At 43.2% G+C, this 25,393-nt stretch overlaps 1 long non-coding RNA gene across 1 annotated transcript; it reads right to left on the bottom strand.

The window, feature by feature from the left end:
• Positions 1-25,126, bottom strand: LOC137432997 (uncharacterized). Its single transcript, XR_010985612.2, has 4 exons — positions 24,769-25,126; positions 13,373-13,488; positions 3,220-3,259; positions 1-1,308 (listed from the first exon to the last, which is right to left on the bottom strand). It is a non-coding gene; the product is annotated as an uncharacterized LOC137432997 (long non-coding RNA).
• Between the last annotated feature and the right edge of the window lie 267 nt (positions 25,127-25,393).

Raw genomic sequence — 25,393 nt, 5'->3', positions numbered from 1 at the left:
TAAGAGGTGAAATTGTTTATTATTACAATATTGAAGGAAATGTGTGTCCGAGTTGTAACTGCTTCAACTACAGCATCCACCGCCGCCTTGCTGGTATCTCAGCTTCATCATGGGTATGATTCGATGTAAAACAAGACCGATAGTTTAACAACAGAGTACCAGTTAGCAGTTAGTAAATAATGTAAGTATTAAATGTTTTCAATAAATTCCACATTCCTGTGCCACCTTCAGTCGAACGTCAGGCATTGACAGCAGGTTCGTGAAGGACTCGGACAAAAAATGCAAAAAGAAGCAAACAGACAATGCAGAAACGGCGAATGCTAAAGCATGAAACCAATAAATTCCACATTCCTGTAGCACCCTCAGTCGCACGTCAGACATGGACAGCAAGTTCGTGAAGGACTTTCATGAAAAACATACCCATTGGCAAACAAACGGGTACGTTCACGTATAGAAACATCGATCGTGGATCTGTGGCGAATCTGCATGTGGCGATCCGCGAAGTTCACGTTTAGAAAGTAGAAACCATCATGGCATTTCATCATTCACTTGAACTCGATATCTTTTTTTCATTCCAAACAGCATTACTCCAATCACAAATTAAATAGCATTTATATAAAAAATAAACTTTCAACAACATTCGTGACATAAACAAATATTTAAATCCGGATGTGAAGTTCCGTACCGTTGGGTGAACACAATTACGAATTCAAAATCGTAATTGTATTTACTCAATTCCAATTATCAATCGATACTTTAACAAAACCATTAACACGATTAACGTTTCACGATTTAACGTTAAACTTGCGTTTAACTATCCATGTTTGGTCTCATCCCTTCCTCAACACAACTAAATATCACACATGACTGAACCACCTCAGTATCAACACCTGCAGTAGACCACACTTAAGATGTCCCGGTTGCTTTTGCTTAGTACTTGCATTTTGTGCCAAATGGAGATGCCCAATATGGTGTGCAAGCGTCTCAGGCAAAATATCACAGCCATTGTAGGTGGTGTTATAGGTGAGTCCACGTCTCACCACCGTATAACACTTCGGGCACGGCCCTTACGCTGATATATTTGTTTCACTGAGCAGTCACGTTGTTTTCAAGCCCCTCGTCACAGTTAGTGGAGCCATTTTTAAGATGAATATCTGTGGATTAAGGCAGCAGAAACTTAGGCTTTTCATTCCCATCTTTCTGACATCGTAGACCAGTCCCTGAGACTATAACTTGTCTTGGATGATTTCAACTCCAAGGTTGATGGAGAAGAAAACAACTGGAGACGCAGCATTTGGCAATCCACACCTGATCCATGTAACAACAAGGAGGAAAAGACATAAAGTGTCATATAGCCCCCGTGGTTTTAGTAATTTTGCTGTAAGGAGTTAAAGGCCACCAGTCGACCATCTTTGGTCGGATTACAAAACAAAACCTTCTATATATGTAATATATACCCTCATGTATTGTCGTTGTGCCAAGTTTGAACAAAATCGGTCCGTGCATATTCAAGAAATGGTTGGACACATTTAAGTAACAAAATGGCCGCCAGTCGGCCATATTGGATCTGATCTCGAAAACAAGTGATGGGCATATGTATGTAAGCCATCATTCTTTATCTGTATGCCAAGTTTGAACAAGATCGGTAAATGCATTTCGGAGTAATAGTTGAGGACGTGTTCAACATCGGATGTTTGCAACTAAACTGGCCGCCAGTCGGCCATCTTTGATCGCATCGCGAAACACAATGATGTGCTGATGTATACTATCATGTGTTGTCTTTTTGCCAAGTATGAACAAACTCGGTCCATACATGTCTGACATCTGGTTGCAGACGCATGCACGCACAGACGGACCAGACACAATCCAAAAAGCACCCGTTTGGGACTAAGTCCAACAGGGGCTAATAAATTAATTAATGGATAAAGTGTTCAAGACCTCTGCATTTAACATGGCTTTGCAATAACAAACATGTTTTTATTATTTAACAGAAACCTCAAACCGAAAACCTCCTTTTCATGACGAATGATAATGGCATCACATATTGTTTGTGCCCATGCATGGATTGCACTTTCATCATGTAAATGATGCCAATTTTTGTTCTCATAAATGATATCAGCTGTGGGTGGGTTTCCAGCCAACCGGACAGCACCAGTATCCCCCCCACCTTTATTGGCAAACGGTAAGAAACACAGACATGCAGACATACTTACACACATGCACATATATATACACATACACACACACACACACCACACACACCACACACACCACACACACAAACACATGACACACACACACACACACACACACACACATGACACACACAACATGACACACACACACACACACACACACATGACACACACACAACATGACACACACAGGCATATACACACGACATACACATACATGACACACACACACACACACCATGAACACACACACAAACACATACCACACACACAAACACATGACACACGCATGACACACACAGGCATATACACACGACATACACATAAATGAAACACACACACACACACACACACACACACACACACACATGCATATACACACGACATACACACACACCATGAACACACACACAAACACATGACACACACACACACGTATGACACACACAACATGACACACACATGCATATACACACGACATACACACACATAACACACAACACAGACACATGCATGATGTACACACACACACATGATGCACAGACGACACACACACATGATGTACACACGACACACACACATGATGTACACACGACACACACACATGATGTACACACGACACACACACATGATGTACACACGACACACACACATGATGTATACACGACACACACACATGCATATACACACGACATACACACGCATGACACACAAACACACAACACAGACACATGCATGATGTAAACACACATGATGTACACACGACACACACATGCACATACACACACATGACACACAACACAGACACATGCATGCAGACACACACATGATGTATACACGACACACACATGATGTATACACGACACACACACACACACACACACACACACACACACACACACACACACACGACACACCCACAAGCACGCACGCACACACTGACACATTCACGGTTGTATATTGTGAAATATCTATTTAAGGTAAGGTAGTTGTTTTCATGGTACAAGGTACACCAGCTACTCACCCCGATGCGTGGCAGATCCACAAGTGGCCCTTCGTCGTCTCTGTGGATGGTGGTGGGGACACAGCCATAAGCACCTGCTCCTGAACAGTTAAACTATTTCATTAGAAACTTTCTATTTGCTTAATTGAAGCCTTAATGAATAAAGATAAAGGAGCCCAGGAGTTGTTGAAGGGTGTCCAAAATGATGTCGGTCTATTCAATCAAAAAGTTATCAAAAAACCCCTAAAAACATGGAACATAAATACACAATCTACTGTCCAACTATCCCAAGGCAAAGGTTAATCATTTAATATGTCCTGTATAAAATTGTCATTTATAAAATATGAAAATGTTTTTTGTTTTTGTTCTTTTGATTTAAAAAAAAAAAAAAAATTGTATACAAGATCGAGGCTCGTGTAAGAGCTAACATTAATCACACAAAAAAACGGACACACAAAACATACAATAAAGGGAGTGGGAGACAAGATGGGGAGAGAGGGGGAAGCACACAAGTACAACATTTGAAAGCAGGGACATCGGGAGATCTGTGGGAGGGAGAGGGCTTGGGGGGAGGAGGCACGGGAAGGGGGGGAAGGGGTGGGGTGGGAGAGGTAAAAAAAAAAAACACATGGACACTGCTAGGACTTCCAGGACAGAAGTTGGTATTTCAAAAAAGTGGATCTGGGGTGAATTAGCGGGGGTAGAAAAGATCAAGGTTTTGGATGGGGGAAGATAAGAGATGGTGGGGAACAGCTGTTTTAAAAACCTGGAGGGAGGAGTGGGATTGAAGGGAGTGTGGGAGTTTGTTCCAGAGGCGGGAGAAAAGAGGAATGAAGGAGTGAAGGTGAATAGAGGGACTTGATTTTGGCAAATCCAAAGGAAGTTATTGTGTTCTTAATCAAAAGGAAGTATTCGGGTTATTGTGCACGTCACGTGACTTTCTTTGTGGTTTTGGCCCTTGTTTCATATGTCCTCACACTACGAAGACTTTTTTGAATCCTGTTGCCTCTCCTCCCTCTTCCTCTAACTTACAGACGGCGGGTAATTGTTCTGCTTTGAAACTTTATTGCAGGGATCAAAGTCTCATGGAGGATCTTGCTCACTTACAGTTTTACAAGGTCAAGGGCAGCTGGAGACGTCTTTGTATTTTCTTGTTCAATACGGATTCCTAAATTAAAGGACATCGGCAGACAACGGACACTCGAACGCAGTGTTTTGGATTCGAACCTGAGCTGGCAGCGTCATGGGCTTTGTGCCCATGGGGGAACCCCGAAATAGGCGAACCCGAGCTTCACAACCAGATCCAAGATCGTAAGTCACGAGACAAAGATCAATCGCGCACTCATCATGCTTGTTATTGTGTATCCTGCACCTATCATGCTTGTTATCAATCGCGCACTCATCATGCTTGTTATTGTGTATCCTGCACCTATCATGCTTGTTATCAATCGCGCACTCATCATGCTTGTTATTGTGTATCCTGCACCTATCATGCTTGTTATCAATCGTGCACTCATCATGCTTGTTATTGTGTATCCTGCACCTATCATGCTTGTTATCAATCGCGCACTCATCATGCTTGTTATTGTGTATCCTGCACCTATCATGCTTGTTATCAATCGCGCACTCATCAGGCTTGTTATTGTGTATCCTGCACCTATCATGCTTGTTATCAATCCTGCACTCATCAGGCTTGTTATTGTGTATCCTGCACCTATCATGCTTGTTATCAATCCTGCACTCATCAGGCTTGTTATTGTGTATCCTGCACCTATCATGCTTGTTATCAATCGCGCACTCATCATGCTTGTTATTGTGTATCCTGCACCTATCATGCTTGTTATCAATCCTGCACTCATCAGGCTTGTTATTGTGTATCCTGCACCTATCATGCTTGTTATCAATCCTGCACTCATCATGCTTGTTATTGTGTATCCTGCACCTATCATGCTTGTTATCAATCGCGCACTCATCAGGCTTGTTATTGTGTATCCTGCACCTATCATGCTTGTTATCAATCCTGCACTCATCAGGCTTGTTATTGTGTATCCTGCACCTATCATGCTTGTTATCAATCCTGCACTCATCAGGCTTGTTATTGTGTATCCTGCACCTATCATGCTTGTTATCAATCGCGCACTCATCAGGCTTGTTATTGTGTATCCTGCACCTATCATGCTTGTTATCAATCGCGCACTCATCATGCTTGTTATTGTGTATCCTGCACCTATCATGCTTGTTATCAATCGCGCACTCATCATGCTTGTTATTGTGTATCCTGCACCTATCATGCTTGTTATCAATCGCGCACTCATCAGGCTTGTTATTGTGTATCCTGCACCTATCATGCTTGTTATCAATCCTGCACTCATCAGGCTTGTTATTGTGTATCCTGCACCTATCATGCTTGTTATCAATCCTGCACTCATCAGGCTTGTTATTGTGTATCCTGCACCTATCATGCTTGTTATCAATCGCGCACTCATCAGGCTTGTTATTGTGTATCCTGCACCTATCATGCTTGTTATCAATCCTGCACTCATCAGGCTTGTTATTGTGTATCCTGCACCTATCATGCTTGTTATCAATCGCGCACTCATCATGCTTGTTATTGTGTATCCTGCACCTATCATGCTTGTTATCAATCGCGCACTCATCATGCTTGTTATTGTGTATCCTGCACCTATCATGCTTGTTATCAATCGTGCACTCATCATGCTTGTTATTGTGTATCCTGCACCTATCATGCTTGTTATCAATCGCGCACTCATCATGCTTGTTATCAATCGCGCACTCATCATGCTTGTTATTGTGTATCCTGCACCTATCATGCTTGTTATCAATCGCGCACTCATCAGGCTTGTTATTGTGTATCCTGCACCTATCATGCTTGTTATCAATCCTGCACTCATCATGCTTGTTATCAATCGTGCACTCATCATGCTTGTTATCAATCGCGCACTCATCATGCTTGTTATCAATCGCGCACTCATCATGCTTGTTATCAATCGCGCACTCATCATGCTTGTTATCAATCGCGCACTCATCATGCTTGTTATTGTGTATCCTGCACCTATCATGCTTGTTATCAATCGCGCACTCATCATGCTTGTTATTGTGTATCCTGCACCTATCATGCTTTTTTTTTTTCTTTTTTCTTTTTTTTGTATACAAGATCGTGGCTCGTGAAAGAGCAAACATTAATCACACAAAAAGACAAACCGACACACAAAACACAAAAAACAAGGGGAGCGGCAGACAAGATGGGGAGAGAGGGGGGAGGACACAAAAGAGAGGGGGAAGAAGGGGAAGGACACAAACACAACATTTGAGAGCAGGGACATCGTGAGGACTTGGGGGGAGGTGGGAGAGGATTAAAACATATGAACACTGCAAGGACTCTGGGGTGAATTACTGGGGGTAGAAAAGATCAAGGTTTTCGATGGGGGAAGATAAGAGATGGTGGTGAACAGCTGTTTTAAAGACCTGGAGGGAGGAGTGGGATTCAAGGGAGTGGGGGAGTTTGTTCCAGAGGCGGGAGAAAAGGGGAATGAAAGAGTGAAGGTGAGCAGAGAGCCTAGACTTTGGCAGTTTAACCATCAGAGGGTTGCAGGCAGATCTTGTGCGACCTGAAGGAATATTGGGGGGACAGAGCACAGAGAGAGCTGGGGGAGCAAGGCCGGAGAGGAGTCGGTAGAAGACAGAAAGACCACCAACCTGCCTGCGGTGAGTGAGTGAAAGGCCCTCGGCGTTGACTACATCGCAGGAGATTCCAATGATTCTGAAAGCTTTGGCCTCAACAGCGTGAAGCCGAGCAAGGTGTGAGGCAGGAGCACCAGCCCAGAGGGGGGAACAGTATTCCATTGAGCTGCGGATGAAAGCCTTGTATGTGGTGAGGAGCTCAGGTGTGCCAAGGAAGGACTTCGCACGACGGAGGATGCCCAGTCGGCGACTGGCTTTGGAGGCCAGCTTGGAAATGTGGTTTTCCCAAGAAAGATCATGGCAGATAGTGAGACCCAAAAGCTTGAGCGACAGAACTTCTTGGAGAGGATTGTTGAGAAAGTAGATGGGAGGGTTGTCCAGTCGGTCCTTTCGGAGAGACATTGTAAGAGTGTGAGATTTGTCAGGATTGAAAGACATGTTCCACTTGTTTGACCAGTCTGTGATTTTGTCCAGGTCTGCAGAGAGTGAGGAGGCTGCAGACTGCCGATCTGAGGGATGAGGAATGGAGCGACAGAGAGTAGAGTCGTCAGCAAAGAGATAGAGAGGATTTTCAAGAGAGTCAGAGAGATCATTGATGAAGACCAGAAAAAGCACAGGGCCCAGAACACTACCTTGGGGAACTCCAGCCTGAACAGGAAGAGGAGATGAAAGAAACCCATTCAGGGCCACACGTTGACTACGACCAGAGAGGAAGTCCGCCAGCCATGCGTGGAGATTTCCATGGATACCAAAGGAGGAGAGTTTGGAGAGCAGAGCAGGGTGCCAGACCGTATCGAAGGCACGTGAAATGTCAAGGGAGACAGCTCTAATTTCCTGTTTGGCGTTGAGGACCTCCATCCATTGTTGAGAAAGCAGAAGCAGCATGTCCAGAGTAGAGTGACCAGGTCTGAAACCAAATTGATGATCAGAGATCAAGCCATTGGAGAAGAGGAAAGATTTAATATCTGAAGCAATGATGGATTCCATGACTTTGCTGATAATTGGGAGAAGGCTGATTGGTCTGTAGTTGCTGGGATCTGTTTTTGCACCTTTTTTGTGCAAAGCGGTGATGTTGGCTAATTTCCAAGCAGATGGCAGATGACCTTGAGCAAAAGAGAGGGTGAAGAGAACAGAAAGAGGGAGTGAAAGAGCAGAAGAACATGATTTTAGGACCCGTGGGCTGATGCCGTCAGGACCAGTTGCAGAATCAGAGTCGAGGGTTGACAGAAACTTTTCCACCTTGTCAGGAGGAAAGGACACAGAGTCCAGGAGCAGCTGGGTACGACTGGGTACGGTGGGTACAGAGAGGGATGGGTTTGGGACACAAGATTTAGAGGCAAACACAGAGTTGAGGCATTCAGCTTTTTCACGTGTGGAGTCAGCCGTTAAGCCGTTTGAGGTGAGGGAGGGGATGGAGGGGGAACAAACACCAGAAACAGATTTGACCAGACGCCACCAGGATTTGGAAGAGGGAGACAGATAAGAGAGTTCGGTCTTGAGAATGGTGAGATATTGTTTCCTGGCTCTCCTGAGGGTGGACACACACTTGTTTCGGGCTTTGTGAAAGGAAATGAGATTTCCTTCCGTTGGATTTGCTTTCCAGGAGACGAAAGCAAGTTGTTTCAGGGCAACAGCCTCACCACAAGATTCCGTGTACCATGGACGGGAGGAAGGGTATGACAACTGAAGACGAGATGGTATAAATCTGTGCATGAGAGAGAGCAATTTACTTTGAAAGAATTCCCAGGATGAGTTGATGTCAGAGGCGGTAGAGATGGGAGACCAGTCCAGATGATTGATGGCTGCTTGAAGACCGTGCCAGTTGGCCTGAGTGAAATGCCAGACTCGTCGACGCTGAGGAGGCTCTCTGAGAATGGTCAGAGAGATGTCCACTTTGACAAGCACATGATCAGATGAGCCGATTGGAGCAGAAGAAGAGCAGCAGACATTTTCAGGGAAGTTTGTCATAACCAAATCCAGAAGAGAAGATGCTCCGTTGACTGAGATCCGGGTCGGGAAATTGACAGATTGTGTCAGTCCCAGTGAGTCGCAGAAGTCCTTTGCTGAAGAGCCATGGCTGGTGAGAGAGGTACCCACACCCAGCCAACTGGCATGGTGACAATTGAAATCACCACATATGAGGAAGAGAGAGTTGGGATGGGTAGATAGAAGTTGGTCCATATTATTAGACAGTGAGATGTAGATGGAGTCATCGCTGATTGGTGGACGGTACAACACACATATGAACAAAAGGTGGGAGCGAAGGGGAAGCCGTAGCCAAAGGTATTCCTGGGGGTGAGGTGGAGAGAGGGCAGTGGAGGGCGAGTGAGGAAGAGAGTTTTTTATAAAGATAGCAACCCCACCTCCAGGACGAGGCTCAGGTCTATCATACCGGAGGAGGGAGTAACCTGGGAGAGATACCAAGGCATCAGAGACATCATGAAGGAGGAAAGTTTCTGTTAAGCAGATCACATCTGGTTTGTCAGAAGCAACCTGTATGGAGAGGTCAGTCAAGTTTGAGCGAAGGCCCCGGATGTTTGAGGTCCATACCGTTAATGAAGAGGAAGGGGGAGCATCGGGTCCAGAACAGGGGGGGGGAGGGGTAGGGTAAGATGTGGAAGAGGAGGAAGAGGTAGGGAGAGCTGTTGAAGGTGTGTCAGAGATTTCAGAATAGCTTGGAGAAAGGGAAGAATGGGGCAGACAAAAGGTTTGATGGAGATTGGGTGAGGCACAGTGAGGTGTTATTTGAGGAGGGGGAAGAGCAAGGCAGGAGGTTTGGGGAGATGAAGGTGAAAGTTGGAAGGAGGAAGAAGCAGGGAGGATGCTTTGAGGAGGAGGGGTGAGAGGGGAGTCTAGGAGGGGAGGAGCGAGGGAGAGTCTCGGAGGGGAAGGGTGTGGGGGGAGTTTAGAAGGGAGGGGAGGGAAGGGCAAGGGGGGAGATTTGAAAGGGATGGGTGATGGGGAGGATTTGGAGGGGAGGGGTGAGATTGGATTTTGAAAAGTGTACGATTCATGGGAAACGAACATTTTTTGCAAAATGAGTTTGAGACCTTCGAGTCAAAAATACGTTTGAGGACACTGGAGGAGGGGTGGAGTTCTGGATAGTTTATGGAATGTAGAAAGGAGGAACTGTAAGAGATGGTATTATATATATTTTTTGGAATGAATAGATTTGGTGAGCAAGACGAAAGCATCCTTTTGTAGGAAAAGAAGAAAAGGGTGTTATAATATATGAGAGAAAATAGTTGTTCAGGGGAGAGATTATACATTTCTAACCGCGTGATCGCGAACGAAGAACGAACGAACAAAAAGAACAACAAATAAACGAATAAGACCTGGGAAGGAAAAAAATTTTGGTTTTTTTTTTTTTTTTTTTTTTGTGAGTACAGATATTAAACAAGGAGGTACGGGGTGAACGACTGGTACGAAACAGAGAACGAAAATAATTTCAGCGCATTCGACGAATCGCTGAGAGAAAAACAAACCACAAGGTCTGAGACGGTACGGTAGTCTAAGCCTAGGAGTACTAGGCCGCAGAATACTCGATACCATTAACCGACGATTGTGTATACATGAACGAAAAATTAGCACCGAAAATTTTCCAAAAGATACGCTATAGGTACATACACCGAAAGATAGATACAGTCTCGACAAAAACACAATTGAGAAATATCACTTAGCTTCGAAAGCGTGAGCGCATGGAACAGCTTCGAAAAGACGTGACCTCGCCGTGATCTCGCGAGATTTTGATCTCAAATGCTTGTGATCAAATGCTTGTGCTTGTGATCAAATGCGAGATGCTTGTTATCAATCGCGCACTCATCATGCTTGTTATTGTGTATCCTGCACCTATCATGCTTGTTATCAATCGTGCACTCATCATGCTTGTTATTGTGTATCCTGCACCTATCATGCTTGTTATTGTGTATCCTGCACCTATCATGCTTGTTATCAATCGCACACTCATCATGCTTGTTATTGTGTATCCTGCACCTATCATGCTTGTTATCAATCGTGCACTCATCATGCTTGTTATTGTGTATCCTGCACCTATCATGCTTGTTATTGTGTATCCTGCACCTATCATGCTTGTTATCAATCGTGCACTCATCATGCTTGTTATTGTGTATCCTGCACCTATCATGCTTGTTATCAAACCTGCACCTATCATGCTTGTTATTGTGTATCCTGCACCTATCATGCTTGTTATCAATCGTGCACTCATCATGCTTGTTATTGTGTATCCTGCACTCATCATGCTTGTTATTGTGTATCCTGCACCTATCATGCTTGTTATCAATCCTGCACTCATCATGCTTGTTATCAATCGTGCACTCATCATGCTTGTTATTGTGTATCCTGCACCTATCATGCTTGTTATCAATCGTGCACTCATCATGCTTGTTATTGTGTATCCTGCACCTATCATGCTTGTTATCAATCGTGCACTCATCATGCTTGTTATTGTGTATCCTGCACTCATCATGCTTGTTATTGTGTATCCTGCACTCATCATGCTTGTTATCAATCGTGCACTCATCATGCTTGTTATTGTGTATCCTGCACCTATCATGCTTGTTATCAATCGTGCACTCATCATGCTTGTTATTGTGTATCCTGCACCTATCATGCTTGTTATCAATCGTGCACTCATCATGCTTGTTATTGTGTATCCTGCACTCATCATGCTTGTTATCAATCGTGCACTCATCATGCTTGTTATTGTGTATCCTGCACTCATCATGCTTGTTATCAATCGTGCACTCATCATGCTTGTTATTGTGTATCCTGCACCTATCATGCTTGTTATCAATCGTGCACTCATCATGCTTGTTATTGTGTATCCTGCACCTATCATGCTTGTTATCAATCGTGCACTCATCATGCTTGTTATTGTGTTTGCCTTGGAAAAATAAACCTCGTTTGCTTTCTTCGTGGAGCGTTGCAGAATCCAGTAGTGCACACACGGGTCCTTGTATCGTGTCAAGGGGAAGTGCGTAAACAGGGTTTTAGAGATTGTCAAACGAGGTTTTTTTTCTGCCACTGTACCTTTTCTTGTTAAACCCCCAGATCCAGGTGCACTGCTCACCTCCGCTCATTTGTTACCTGGGCCACCGAAGGTGGAAGATGGAGGTTATGTTTGCACACTGTCTGGTTGATTGTGACCAGGATATCTCAAAAAAGTTGTGGACGGATTCGGACAGAACTTAGTGGACGAGTTGGTTGTGTGACAAGGACGAATCACTACTATTTTGGTGAAGATCCACATCCGGATCAGAATTTTTTTGGGATTCTCACGTGATTCTTCACCATTGAGTGATCGGACCAAAAACGATAAATAACATAATATTTCAAAAAGTTGTGGACGGATTCGGACAAAACTTAGTGGACAGGTTGGTTGTGTGACAAGGACAAGCCAATTCGATTTTGGTTCAGGTCCGAATCCAGATCTGGCCTATCAGTGGGTACAAAACATAAACTGTTCAGCCTGGAGGAGGTATGAGCTCTCTACCGAGTACCCTACTAGTTCCCCTTTTCTCTCGCCTGTGGAATCGACTTCCCCTGCCTGTTCAGTCCCATTCTTCCCTCCAGGAGTTCATGACATCTGCTCACCACCACCTCCTGTCTTCCCCCATCCATACTCATGATCTCTTCTATTCGAAATTAAAAAATGACCCCGTTCTCAAGGCCCCGCATTTTTCAGGTTATTGTGATTTTCCCCCTCTTCCTCGCCTCTTTTTGTTTCTTCATTGTCTGTTGGTTTGTTCCTTTTCCGTTTCTTCCCCAACTTCCCCTTCCTCCTCTTGCTGTGTTTCATTCATTTTGTGTGTCGCTCGTCACCACAATGCTTCCTTCTCCCACTCTCCTTGATCTGATTCTCACTTTTTTCTTTCTTTTTTTTTGTATACAAGATCGAGGCTCGTGTAAGAGCTAACATTGATCAATACAAAAGACAAAGTGACACATAAAACATATGATAAAGGGAGCGGGAGACAAGGTGGGGAGAGAGGGGGAAGGACACAAACACAACATTTGAGAGCAGGGACATCGGGAGATCTGTGGGAGGGAGAGGGCTTGGGGGGAGGAGGCATGGGAAGGGGGGTGGGGAGGGGGTGGGAGAGGTAAAAAAAAACACGTGGACACTGCTAGGACTTCCAGGAAAGAAGTTGGTATTTCAAAAAAGTGGATCTGGGGTGAATTAACGGGGGTAGAAAAGATCAAGGTTTTGGATGGGGGAAGACAAGATAACTAAGATAACTAAGAGATAAGATAACTAAGATAATAAGATCAAGATAACTTCTGCCCTACTTTAGTGTTTGCTCCTTTCCATTGTGTTCCCTTCTATTCTTCTCTCGCTCTTCCATGAGTCTATAGCAGTTATCCCAAAAAGGAAAGATGTGGATGCGCCACAAGGGAGAGTTGAAAGGTTTATCTCATTTTGACAATTTTTTCAGTCAATAACACGACTTACATTTCATTGGTGTGAAGGAACTCATTCATCGCTGCGGAGAATGCGACTCGGGCTGGAAACCGCAATGAAAAGGACGAACATCTGTGCTGAGTTTTCAAGGTGCGGGACGGACTGTTCTGGGTTGGGGGAAAGAAAAACGACTTGCGACTCCGATTGTTTATTCCAGCCAAACAACTCGAAATCATGTCGAGTTACCTCTGCGCCGAAGGTAGTAGTCAGGTTCACTATGTTAACAAATATAATTTCGTTCAAAATTTTGGGAGATTAGCAAACCTGTACATTTTTGGGATCATCAGAGCATGGAGAGTCCGAAAATCAATGTTGGCATTTGCACAGACACCTGCATGGCCGCCATTTTGGATTTTCAAAATGGCCGCCATAAAATACATATTTTGCGCGATCTCGGCTTCTAGTCAACCTAGAAACTTAATTAAATATGCTAATCCTATGTTTTCTGGGTCAAGGAATCCAATAAAGGCCTCAAAATAGTGCTCAGGATTATAGAAAAGCAACAAACAAAGGTAATTGAAAACCATTGTCTTTATATTTGTGATATAACTGTATTACATAATACATGATATTGCAAGTCCTTTGAAGTTATAGGTATGGGTTTATAAAGCAAGAAAGCAGCCTTGTTAGTATCAGATTGAACTATAAGTCCTATACACAGGATCTACTAGGTCTACACCGTTCAGGAATATGCTTTTACAGATCTTCATCACTGTCGTGAGTGTCATTTTCGCAAAGGTGTCTACGCAAATGTAAACATTGATTTTCAGATTTTCCATGTAATAACGTTTCCAAAAATGTATAGTTTTGCTAATCTCCAAAAATTTTGAACGAAAAAACATAGTGAACCTGACTATAACGGGAAGTTATGTTTTCACCCTTGTCTGTTTGTCTTTCTGTCTGTGAGCAGGATATCTCAAAAGGTTATGGATGGATTTGGACGAAATTTGGTGGACAGGTTGGGAGTGCGACAAGGAAGAATTTGTTAGATTTTGGTAAAGATCCGAATATGGATCCGGCTACTAGAATTTTTCAATTGATTCTTCACCATTGAATAATGATAGGGCCAAAAACGATATATAGCAGGATATCTCAAGAAGTTATGGACGGATTCCGACTCAACTTGGTGGACAGGTTGCGTGTCTGCCACGGACCAATCAATTCGATTTTGGTGAAGATGCCGATCCGGACACGAGAATTAAAAAAGAAATTTCAGTGATTCATCACCATTAAGAGATAGGGCCAAAAAAAAATACAGTATAGTATGATATTTCAAAAAGTTGTGGACAGATTATGACAAAACTTGGCGATCGTGAGTGGGTAGGTGACAAAAACAAGCCAATTCGATTTCGGTTCAGGTCCAGATCCAGATCAGTGGGATACAACACGTAAACTGTTCAGCCTGGTGGAGGTATGCACTCTACCGAGTGTCGCTCTTGTTACCTCCGCCACCAAAGGTGGATGGAGGTTATGTTTTCACCCCTGTCTGCCCGTTTGCAAACAAAATATCTCCAAAAAATTGTGGACGGATTCGGACGAAATTTGGCAGAGATGTAGCTTATATGACACCGCCGAAATGATTACAGTTTGGTGAAGATCAGGATTCGGATTCGGCTAGTAGAATTTTTTAAGTGATTCTTCACCATTGGGAGATAGGGTCAAAAACGATACATAGCAGGATATCTCAAAACGTTATGGATGGATTTGGACGAAACTTGGTTGACCGGTTGGGTGTCTGACGATGACGATTCGATTCGATTTTGGTGAAGATCTGAATATGGATTCGGATATGAGAATTATTTAATTTTTTGAGTGATTCTTCATCATTGGGGGATCAGGCCAAAAACGATACATAGCAGGATATCTCAAAAAGTTATGAATGAATTTGGACCAAACATGTTGGACAGGTTGAGTGTCTGACAAGGAAGAACGGAGTCGATTTTGGTGAAGATCTGAATATGGATTCGGATATGAGAATTATTTAATTTTCTTAAGTGATTCTTCATCATTGGGAGATCAGGCCAAAAACGATACATAGCAGGATATCTCAAAAAGTTATTGATGGATTTGGACGAAACTTGTTGAACAGGTTGTGTGTGTGACAAGGAAGAATGGAGTCGATTTTGGTGAAGATCTGAATATGGATTCGGATATGAGAATTATTTAATTTTTTGAGTGATTCTTCACCATTGAGTATAGGGCTAAATCTATATACAGCACGATATCTCAAACCGTTATGGACGGATCCGGACGAAACTTGTTGGACATGTTGTGTGTGTGACAAGGAAGAATCGATTCAATTTTGGTGAAGATCTGAATATGGATTCGGATATGACAATTATTTAATTTTTGGTTGGACAGGTTGGGTAAGTGATTCTTCACCATTGGGAGATCGGGCCAAACACGATACATAGCAGGATATCTGAAAAAGTTATGGATGAATTTGGACGAAACCTGTTGGACAGGTTGTGAGTGACAAGGAAGAATCGATTCAATTTTGGTGAAGATCAGGATCCGGATCCAGCTAGTAGAATTTTAAAGTGATTCTTCACCATTGAGTGATATGGCCAACCAGGTGGAGGTGTGCTCTCTACTGAGTGCCGTTCTCGTCTTTTTCCAGTTTTCAACTTGAGACCACAAGATATCAGACGATTATTTACATCACTGGGGTAGGATATGCCAGACGGAGCCTGAAAAACGGTCGATCACACATTGTTGATACAGTATCCACAGCTTTTCAAGTTGCTCTTGTGACCTCTACCCTGTGTCTTCCAAGGCCTCGTGTTTTTGCATCCGCCACCTCCTCTTTTATTGACCTCGTTTCTGTTAGAAAGCAACGTTGACTATAAGCAGTGACGAGCATCCTGGTTTGATTACGGTCGAGTGGCACTCTTCCTAAAAGTTTGTTGCTAACTAAGCAAATCTTAAAACCGCCAAGCTCTGGATTTTTCACACACCTGGAAACTATTACATGAATGTTTCTCACGTTTGTCCTGTAGCTCCATGGCAGCGCACTCACCTCCAAGGTGTCTCGTCTGGATTGGATAATCAACCGAGTACAATCCATCAGCAAACTGTCATTTTGATGTCCTCCATGTACCATCCTTCAGGAGGGAATGTTAAGCTCGTCGGTTTGTCTCCTCTGAAAGAATTTTCTTGTACGCATCAAATACGTCATCACTTCCTTTTGTAAAACACAATGCTCTTGATGCGTTGGCATCGCAATCAAATGTATCCATCTTCATCTGCATTATTTTATTCATTCTTGATCATCACTGCATCTCTTTTCCTTAAAAGAAACTAAATCAGCACTTGGTAGAGCACATATAGTACCTGCGCCAGGTTGACACAGTCTACGTTTTGTATCCCACTGATAGGCCGGATCTGAACCAAAATCTATTCGGCTTGTTGTTGTCCCCTAACGAACACATCCACAAAGTTTTGTCATAACTCCTCCCTCCAGGTATTTAAAACAGCTGTTCACCACCATCTCTTATCTTCCCCCATCCAAAACCTTGATCTTTTCTACTCCCGCTAATTCACCCCAGATCCACTTTTCTGAAATACCAACTTCTTTCCTGGAAGTCCTTGCAGTGTCCATGTGTTTTATACCTATCCCACCCCCAACCCTTCCCATGCCTCCTCCCCCCAAGCCCTCTCCCTCCCACAGATCTCCCAATGTCCCTGCTCTCAAATGTTGTGTTTGTGTGCTTCCCTCTCTCTCTCCCCACCTTGTCTCCCGCTCCCTTTATTGTGTGTTTTATGTGTCCGTTTATGTTTTCACCCCTCAGCCCAAATTGGGCTAAGGGGTATTGTCGTCACGGGCGTCGTCCGGGCGTCTGTCAACTTTTGGTTTCCTTCAATTTCAAGCAGAACGGCTTGTCCGATTAAATCCATTTGTGCAGTGTGTGTTGGGGTTGAGTAGCGGAAGGTGCCTTTCGAAAATGGGCGCGCTGCGATTTTCAATATGGCCGCCACGGCAATCATCTTGAAATTGGTTTCCTTCAATTTCGAGCAGAATGGCTTGTCCGATTAAATCCATTTTTTTAGTGTGTGTTGGGGTTGAGTAGAGGAAGGTGCCTTTCGAAAATGGGCGCGCTGCGATTTTCAATATGGCCGCCACGGCAACCATCTTGAAATTGGTTTCCTTCAATTTCGAGCAGAATGGCTTGTCCGATTAAATCCATTTTTTTAGTGTGTGTTGGGGTTGAGTAGAGGAAGGTGCCTTTCGAAAATGGGCGCGCTGCGATTTTCAATATGGCCGCCACGGCAACCATCTTGAAATTGGTTTCCTTCAATTTCGAGCAGAATGGCTTGTCCGATTAAATCCATTTGTGCAGTGTGTGTTGGGGTTGAGTAGAGGAAGGTGCCTTTCGAAAATGGGCGCGCTGCGATTTTCAATATGGCCGCCACGGCAGCCATCCGGGCGTTCGTCAACTTTTGGTTTCCGTCCATTTCAAGCAGAACGGCTTGTCCGATTAAATCCATTTGTGCAGTGTGTGTTGGGGTTGAGTAGCGGAAGGTGCCTTTCGAAAATGGGCGCGCTGCGATTTTCAATATGGCCGCTACGGCAGCCATCTTGAAATTGGTTTCCACCATGCATGGGCCGAGGGGTTACGCCCGCTTTGCGGCGCTATTTATTTTGTGATTGTGATCCGTTTATGTTAGCTCTTACACGAGCCTCGATCTTGTATACAGAAAAAGAAAAACAGAAAAAAAAAGTTGTTCACATCTTTTTGAAATATCATGCTACATGTCGTTTTGGGCCCCATCACTCAATGGCGAAGAATCACATAACAGTTCTAGTATCCGGATCCAAAATCGAATCAATTCATCCTTGTCACATACCCAACTTGCCCAGCAAGTTTGGTCCGAATCCGTGTATAACTTTTGAGATGGATCCTCGCCACAGACAGACAAACAGGGGTAAGAGTGGTAAATAATGTCCAGAAGGGCAGGATCACTTTTCGGTGAGGTTCAATGCTCTTCTTATGGAAGGTTTCTCACTCCGTTTTTTATGGAGTCTCGATACACACTTTCTCCAACCCCAGGGTTTCTTTGATCCTCAGTTGGGATTGTTCCTGACTGCTGAGGGCTTGAGTCAGCTGTAAAATGGCAATGAGAGAAAATTGCCACCTAGCGAATTCCAAGTTGAACCTGCATCTCCAATTCACATTGTTTCGGCATCTGGTTGCCCTCAACCCTCAGAATTTAGAAATGTCTTTCCCCAAAGACTTCGCGAATTTGAAGATGTCGCAAATAGTTTGTGTTCATCCTGCTGTCGGTCGTCTTGCTCATGAGCTAGATCCTCCTTTGCGTTTAATTTCCAGCATGTTCTTACACCGTCTACTCAATAGGGTCTATCTGCCATCTGCTGGTCTGGAAATTGTACCCGTTCTTCTTTACCTTTTCTTGTTTCTATCGATAGATATTCTTATTTTACAACGTCATCTCCATTGTTGTTTTTCCCTAACAATGTATTTTTATTGCCATGACAACGCACTTTATTCTCTCCCTGGTCTTGCTTGCTTTCACACCTTGCACAAAAAAGGATACCTTCACACCTCAAACCAACAAGTGTGTGCCATTAAAGAGTAGGTTTAACATTGGTGAGTTTCCCAGAAATTTTATGGAAATAGGAAAACACTGCCTGCGGTTGCCCCTGAAACTCGTGACGTCACAAATGCGTTTCAGCCACTTGGCGATGACGTAGAGCAGCCTGTGAAGAAATTACTCGGAATCTGACGAGTTGCATTTGCCATTGATAAAGTTTGTCATTTCAGTGAAAAATATGTAATGAATAGGTCAGTTAATTCTGCGTTTTGAAATTCCACTTTTGTTCCACTGAACGTTTGAGCATTTGACGAGCGGCACCTGACCTTTATTTATATATTTTGTTATAGTGGAAAGTGCAGGGGAATGGTAGCATGTCGTCATTTAGAAAGAAATCCTCTAACAAGAGTCGGAATAAGGTTGAACCACAATGAGCGAGTGGACTGGCATCGCATATCGACCCACAAGCAGATCGGGCAGCTGATATGCCAACCTGATGGTCATTCATGAGCTCGTTGTCTTTTTGATAACTGAAAATCCAGTGAGTGGCAGTTCTCCTGAGATGTGCTAAACTTCTTGAAAATGACAATTCAAAACTTTAATACTGCGGAGTTCAACTGGATTTGAACCCACAACATCTGGGACACCCATCCAGAATCTGATCACCAATCGGCCACCGATGTATTCTTTCAGACTCACGCTTTGGTGTTCTGAATGTATGATTTTACTTTCACTTTTGCAACTACTTTATAGTTGATTGGCCACTGCTATTCTTCTTGTTGCAACTTGTATGTTGATTGGCCACTTCTACTCTTCTTGTTGCAACTTGTATGTTGATTGGCCACTTCTACTCTTCTTGTTGCAACTTGTATGTTGATTGGCCACTGCTATTCTTCTTGTTTCAACTTGTATGTTGATTGGCCACTTCTACTCTTCTTGTTGCAACTTGTATGTTGATTGGCCACTGCTATTCTTCTTGTTGCAACTTGTATGTTGATTGGCCACTTCTACTCTTCTTGTTGCAACTTGTATGTTGATTGGCCACTGCTATTCTTCTTGTTGCAACTTGTATGTTGATTGGCCACTTCTACTCTTCTTGTTGCAACTTGTATGTTGATTGGCCACTTCTACTCTTCTTGTTGCAACTTGTATGTTGATTGGCCACTTCTACTCTTCTTGTTTCAACTTGTATGTTGATTGGCCACTTCTACTCTTCTTGTTGCAACTTGTATGTTGATTGGCCACTTCTACTCTTCTTGTTGCAACTTGTATGTTGATTGGCCACTTCTACTCTTCTTGTTGCAAGTTGTATGTTGATTGGCCACCTCTACTCTTCTTGTTTTAACTTGCATGTTGATTGGCCACCGCTACTCTTCTTGTTGCAACTTGTATGTTGATTGGCCACTTCTACTCTTCTTGTTTCAACTTGTATGTTGATTGGCCATCTCTACTCTTCTTGTTTCAACTTGTATGTTGATTGGCCACTTCTACTCTTCTTGTTTCAACTTGTATGTTGATTGGCCATCTCTACTCTTCTTGTTGCAACTTGTATGTTGATTGGCCACTTCTACTCTTCTTGTTGCAACTTGTATGTTGATTGGCCACCTCTACTCTTTTTGTTGCAACTTGTATGTTGATTGGCCACCGCTACTCTTATTGTTGCAAGTTGTATGTTGATTGGCCACTGCTATTCTTCTTGTTGCAACTTGCATGTTGATTGGCCACTTCTACTCTTCTTGTTGCAACTTCTATGTTGATTGGCCACTGCTATTCTTCTTGTTGCAACTTGCATGTTGATTGGCCACTTCTACTCTTCTTGTTTCAACTTGTATGTTGATTGGCCACCTCTACTCTTCTTGTTTTAACTTGTATGTTGATTGGCCACTTCTACTCTTCTTGTTTCAACTTGTATGTTGATTGGCCACTTCTACTCTTCTTGTTGCAACTTGTATGTTGATTGGCCACTTCTACTCTTCTTGTTTTAACTTGTATGTTGATTGGCCACTTCTACTCTTCTTGTTTCAACTTGTATGTTGATTGGCCACTTCTACTCTTCTTGTTGCAACTTGTATGTTGATTGGCCACTTCTACTCTTCTTGTTGCAAGTTGTATGTTGATTGGCCACCTCTACTCTTCTTGTTTTAACTTGCATGTTGATTGGCCACCGCTACTCTTCTTGTTGCAACTTGTATGTTGATTGGCCACTTCTACTCTTCTTGTTTCAACTTGTATGTTGATTGGCCATCTCTACTCTTCTTGTTTCAACTTGTATGTTGATTGGCCACCTCTACTCTTCTTGTTTCAACTTGTATGTTGATTGGCCATCTCTACTCTTCTTGTTTCAACTTGTATGTTGATTGGCCACCTCTACTCTTCTTGTTTCAACTTGTATGTTGATAGGCCACCTCTACTCTTCTTGTTGCAACTTGTATGTTGATTGGCCACCTCTACTCTTCTTCTTTCAATGTGTATGTTGATTGGCCACCGCTACTCTTCTTGTTTCAACTTGTATGTTGATTGGCCACCTCTACTCTTCTTGTTTCAATGTGTATGTTGATTGGCCACCGCTACTCTTCTTGTTGCAACTTGTATGTTGATTGGCCACCTCTACTCTTCTTCTTTCAATGTGTATGTTGATTGGCCACCGCTACTCTTCTTGTTTAAACTTGTATGTTGATTGGCCACCTCTACTTTTCTTGTTTCAACTTGTATGTTGATTGGCCACTTCTACTCTTCTTGTTTCAACTTGTATGTTGATTGGCCACTTCTACTCTTCTTGTTTCAACTTGTATGTTGATTGGCCACTTCTACTCTTCTTGTTGCAACTTGTATGTTGATTGGCCACCTCTACTCTTCTTGTTGCAACTTGTATGTTGATTGGCCACCGCTACTCTTATTGTTGCAAGTTGTATGTTGATTGGCCACTGCTATTCTTCTTGTTGCAACTTGCATGTTGATTGGCCACTTCTACTCTTCTTGTTGCAACTTCTATGTTGATTGGCCACTGCTATTCTTCTTGTTGCAACTTGCATGTTGATTGGCCACTTCTACTCTTCTTGTTTCAACTTGTATGTTGATTGGCCACCTCTACTCTTCTTGTTTTAACTTGTATGTTGATTGGCCACTTCTACTCTTCTTGTTTCAACTTGTATGTTGATTGGCCACTTCTACTCTTCTTGTTGCAACTTGTATGTTGATTGGCCACTTCTACTCTTCTTGTTGCAAGTTGTATGTTGATTGGCCACCTCTACTCTTCTTGTTTTAACTTGCATGTTGATTGGCCACCGCTACTCTTCTTGTTGCAACTTGTATGTTGATTGGCCACTTCTACTCTTCTTGTTTCAACTTGTATGTTGATTGGCCATCTCTACTCTTCTTGTTTCAACTTGTATGTTGATTGGCCACCTCTACTCTTCTTGTTTCAACTTGTATGTTGATTGGCCATCTCTACTCTTCTTGTTTCAACTTGTATGTTGATTGGCCACCTCTACTCTTCTTGTTTCAACTTGTATGTTGATAGGCCACCTCTACTCTTCTTGTTGCAACTTGTATGTTGATTGGCCACCTCTACTCTTCTTCTTTCAATGTGTATGTTGATTGGCCACCGCTACTCTTCTTGTTTCAACTTGTATGTTGATTGGCCACCTCTACTCTTCTTGTTTCAATGTGTATGTTGATTGGCCACCGCTACTCTTCTTGTTGCAACTTGTATGTTGATTGGCCACCTCTACTCTTCTTCTTCCAATGTGTATGTTGATTGGCCACCGCTACTCTTCTTGTTTAAACTTGTATGTTGATTGGCCACCTCTACTTTTCTTGTTTCAACTTGTATGTTGATTGGCCACTTCTACTCTTCTTGTTTCAACTTGTATGTTGATTGGCCACTTCTACTCTTCTTGTTTCAACTTGTATGTTGATTGGCCACTTCTACTCTTCTTGTTTCAACTTGTATGTTGATTGGCCACCTCTACTTTTCTTGTTGCAACTTGTATGTTGATTGGCCACCTCTACTCTTCTTGTTTCAACTTGTATGTTGATTGGCCACCTCTACTTTTCTTGTTGCAACTTGGATGTTGATTGGCCACTTCTACTCTTCTTGTTTCAACTTGTATGTTGATTGGCCACTTCTACTCTTCTTGTTTCAACTTGTATGTTGATTGGCCATTTCTACTCTTCTTGTTTCAACTTGTATGTTGATTGGCCACCTCTACTTTTCTTGTTGCAACTTGTATGTTGATTGGCCACCTCTACTCTTCTTGTTTCAACTTGTATGTTGATTGGCCACCTCTACTTTTCTTGTTGCAACTTGTATGTTGATTGGCCACCTCTACTTTTCTTGTTGCAACTTGTATGTTGATTGGCCACCTCTACTCTTCTTGTTGCAAGTTGTATGTTGATTGGCCACTTCTACTCTTCTTGTTGCAACTTGTATGTTGATTGGCCACCGCTACTCTTCTTGTTGCAACTTGTATGTTGATTGGCCACCTCTACTTTTCTTGTTGCAACTTGTATGTTGATTGGCCACCGCTACTCTTCTTGTTGCAACTTGTATGTTGATTGGCCACCTCTACTCTTCTTGTTGCAAGTTGTATGTTGATTGGCCACTTCTACTCTTCTTGTTGCAACTTGTATGTTGATTGGCCACTTCTACTCTTCTTGTTGCAACTTATATGTTGATTGGCCACCGCTACTCTTCTTGTTTCAACTTGTATGTTGATTGGCCACCTCTACTCTTCTTGTTGCAACTTGTATGTTGATTGGCCACCGCTACTCTGCTTGTTGCAACTTGTATGTTGATTGGCCACCTCTACTCTTCTTGTTGCAACTTGTATGTTGATTGGCCACTTCTACTCTTCTTGTTGCAACTTATATGTTGATTGGCCACCGCTACTCTTCTTGTTTCAACTTGTATGTTGATTGGCCACCTCTACTCTTCTTGTTTCAACTTGTATGTTGATTGGCCACCTCTACTCTTCTTGTTTCAACTTGTATGTTGATTGGCCACTTCTACTCTTCTTGTTTCAACTTGTATGTTGATTGGCCACCTCTACTCTTCTTGTTTCAACTTGTATGTTGATTGGCCACCTCTACTCTTCTTGTTGCAACTTGTATGTTGATTGGCCACCTCTACTCTTCTTGTTGCAACTTGTATGTTGATTGGCCACCTCTACTCTTCTTGTTGCAACTTGTATGTTGATTGGCCACCTCTACTCTTCTTGTTGCAACTTGTATGTTGATTGGCCACTTCTACAACAATTTTAAAGTGTTTCTTCATCATTGAGAGATCCAGTGTAAAGCGATAAATAACACGATATTAAAAAAGTTGGGGACGAGTTATGACTAAGCTTGGTGGATGAGTTGGTTCGGTGACGAGCACAAGCTGATTAGATTTTGGTTCAGGTCCGAATCCAGATCCGGCTTTTCTGTGGGATACAAAACATGAACTGTTCACCAGGTGGAGGTATTCTCTCTACCGAGTACCGCGCTAGTTTTTCCTCTGCTTTCGCGTTCTCCTTCTTTTTCTTACTCCTAAGTGTCGGTTTCACTTCACGTTGCGTACGTAATATGTCGATGGGCCGAATCGATTTGCAGGTACTGTATTTAATGTTCCACGAAGCAAGCAGCATTTATAGGATACGTGTTATTAGGTACTTAGCAAACCCTCTCCATGCATACCCTTCCCTTCTGTCCCTCCCCATGATCAAGATCTGCCTTTTGAGACCTGATTTTGTGACAAAGTGTCGTTGTCGATGTTGATCAGCGATGATCATTTCAAACGGTGTTTGAACACAGTAGTTTAAATCAACAACCGAGTAACTAAGTTTAAATCTTGCCTCTGACTTTTGTGGTTTTGGCCAAGCTCTCCTGTCGGTTGTATGACGTCACCATAAAGCCGGTTGAGAGCTGCAGTGGCGCGTGCAAAAGTGCGGTTGGTATTCCATTCCTAAACGTTTCCCGAGACGAATCTTCCTTCACTCCTCCTTCTTATCGGCGCCTCGTGCTCCACTCCAGCGAAGATCCCGCACTCCTTCCTTTCCCCAGACAATAGGCGTCGTCATCGAAAGTCACCTTCGGGTCACGTGGCAGCGCGCGAGGGACGTGCGATCCAGATCCGCACTTTGTCGGCTTCGGGTCACGTGGCAGCGCGCGACGGACTAGCGACCCGGCTCCGTATTTTCTCAGCTCCGGGTTTTCATGTCGACCCGAGCTCGATGCCACAAGCGGCGCTCCGACCTGGAGCACATGCCAATCCATTTATTTGTTTATTTAGCACATTACATGTCATTTGCTTTTCATTTATTGATTCATTTTCTTCCGTTTTTCTGTCTTACGCTTTTTAGTGTTTTCCATGCGCCATGATTGGTCGTTCACCTGATTATCCGCTTGTTGGTCCACCTGTGTGTGCATGTTTATATAATAAACCGTTTAAACCGCTTGTTTACCGAGATAGCTCGAACA

Source organism: Myxine glutinosa, chromosome 8 (genome assembly GCF_964187855.1).
Source record: "Myxine glutinosa chromosome 8, kmMyxGlut1.1, whole genome shotgun sequence".
Lineage (NCBI taxonomy): Eukaryota > Metazoa > Chordata > Myxini > Myxiniformes > Myxinidae > Myxine > Myxine glutinosa.
Note: the sequence above shows the minus strand (reverse complement) of the source record. Positions and strands in the feature narration are given on the sequence as shown.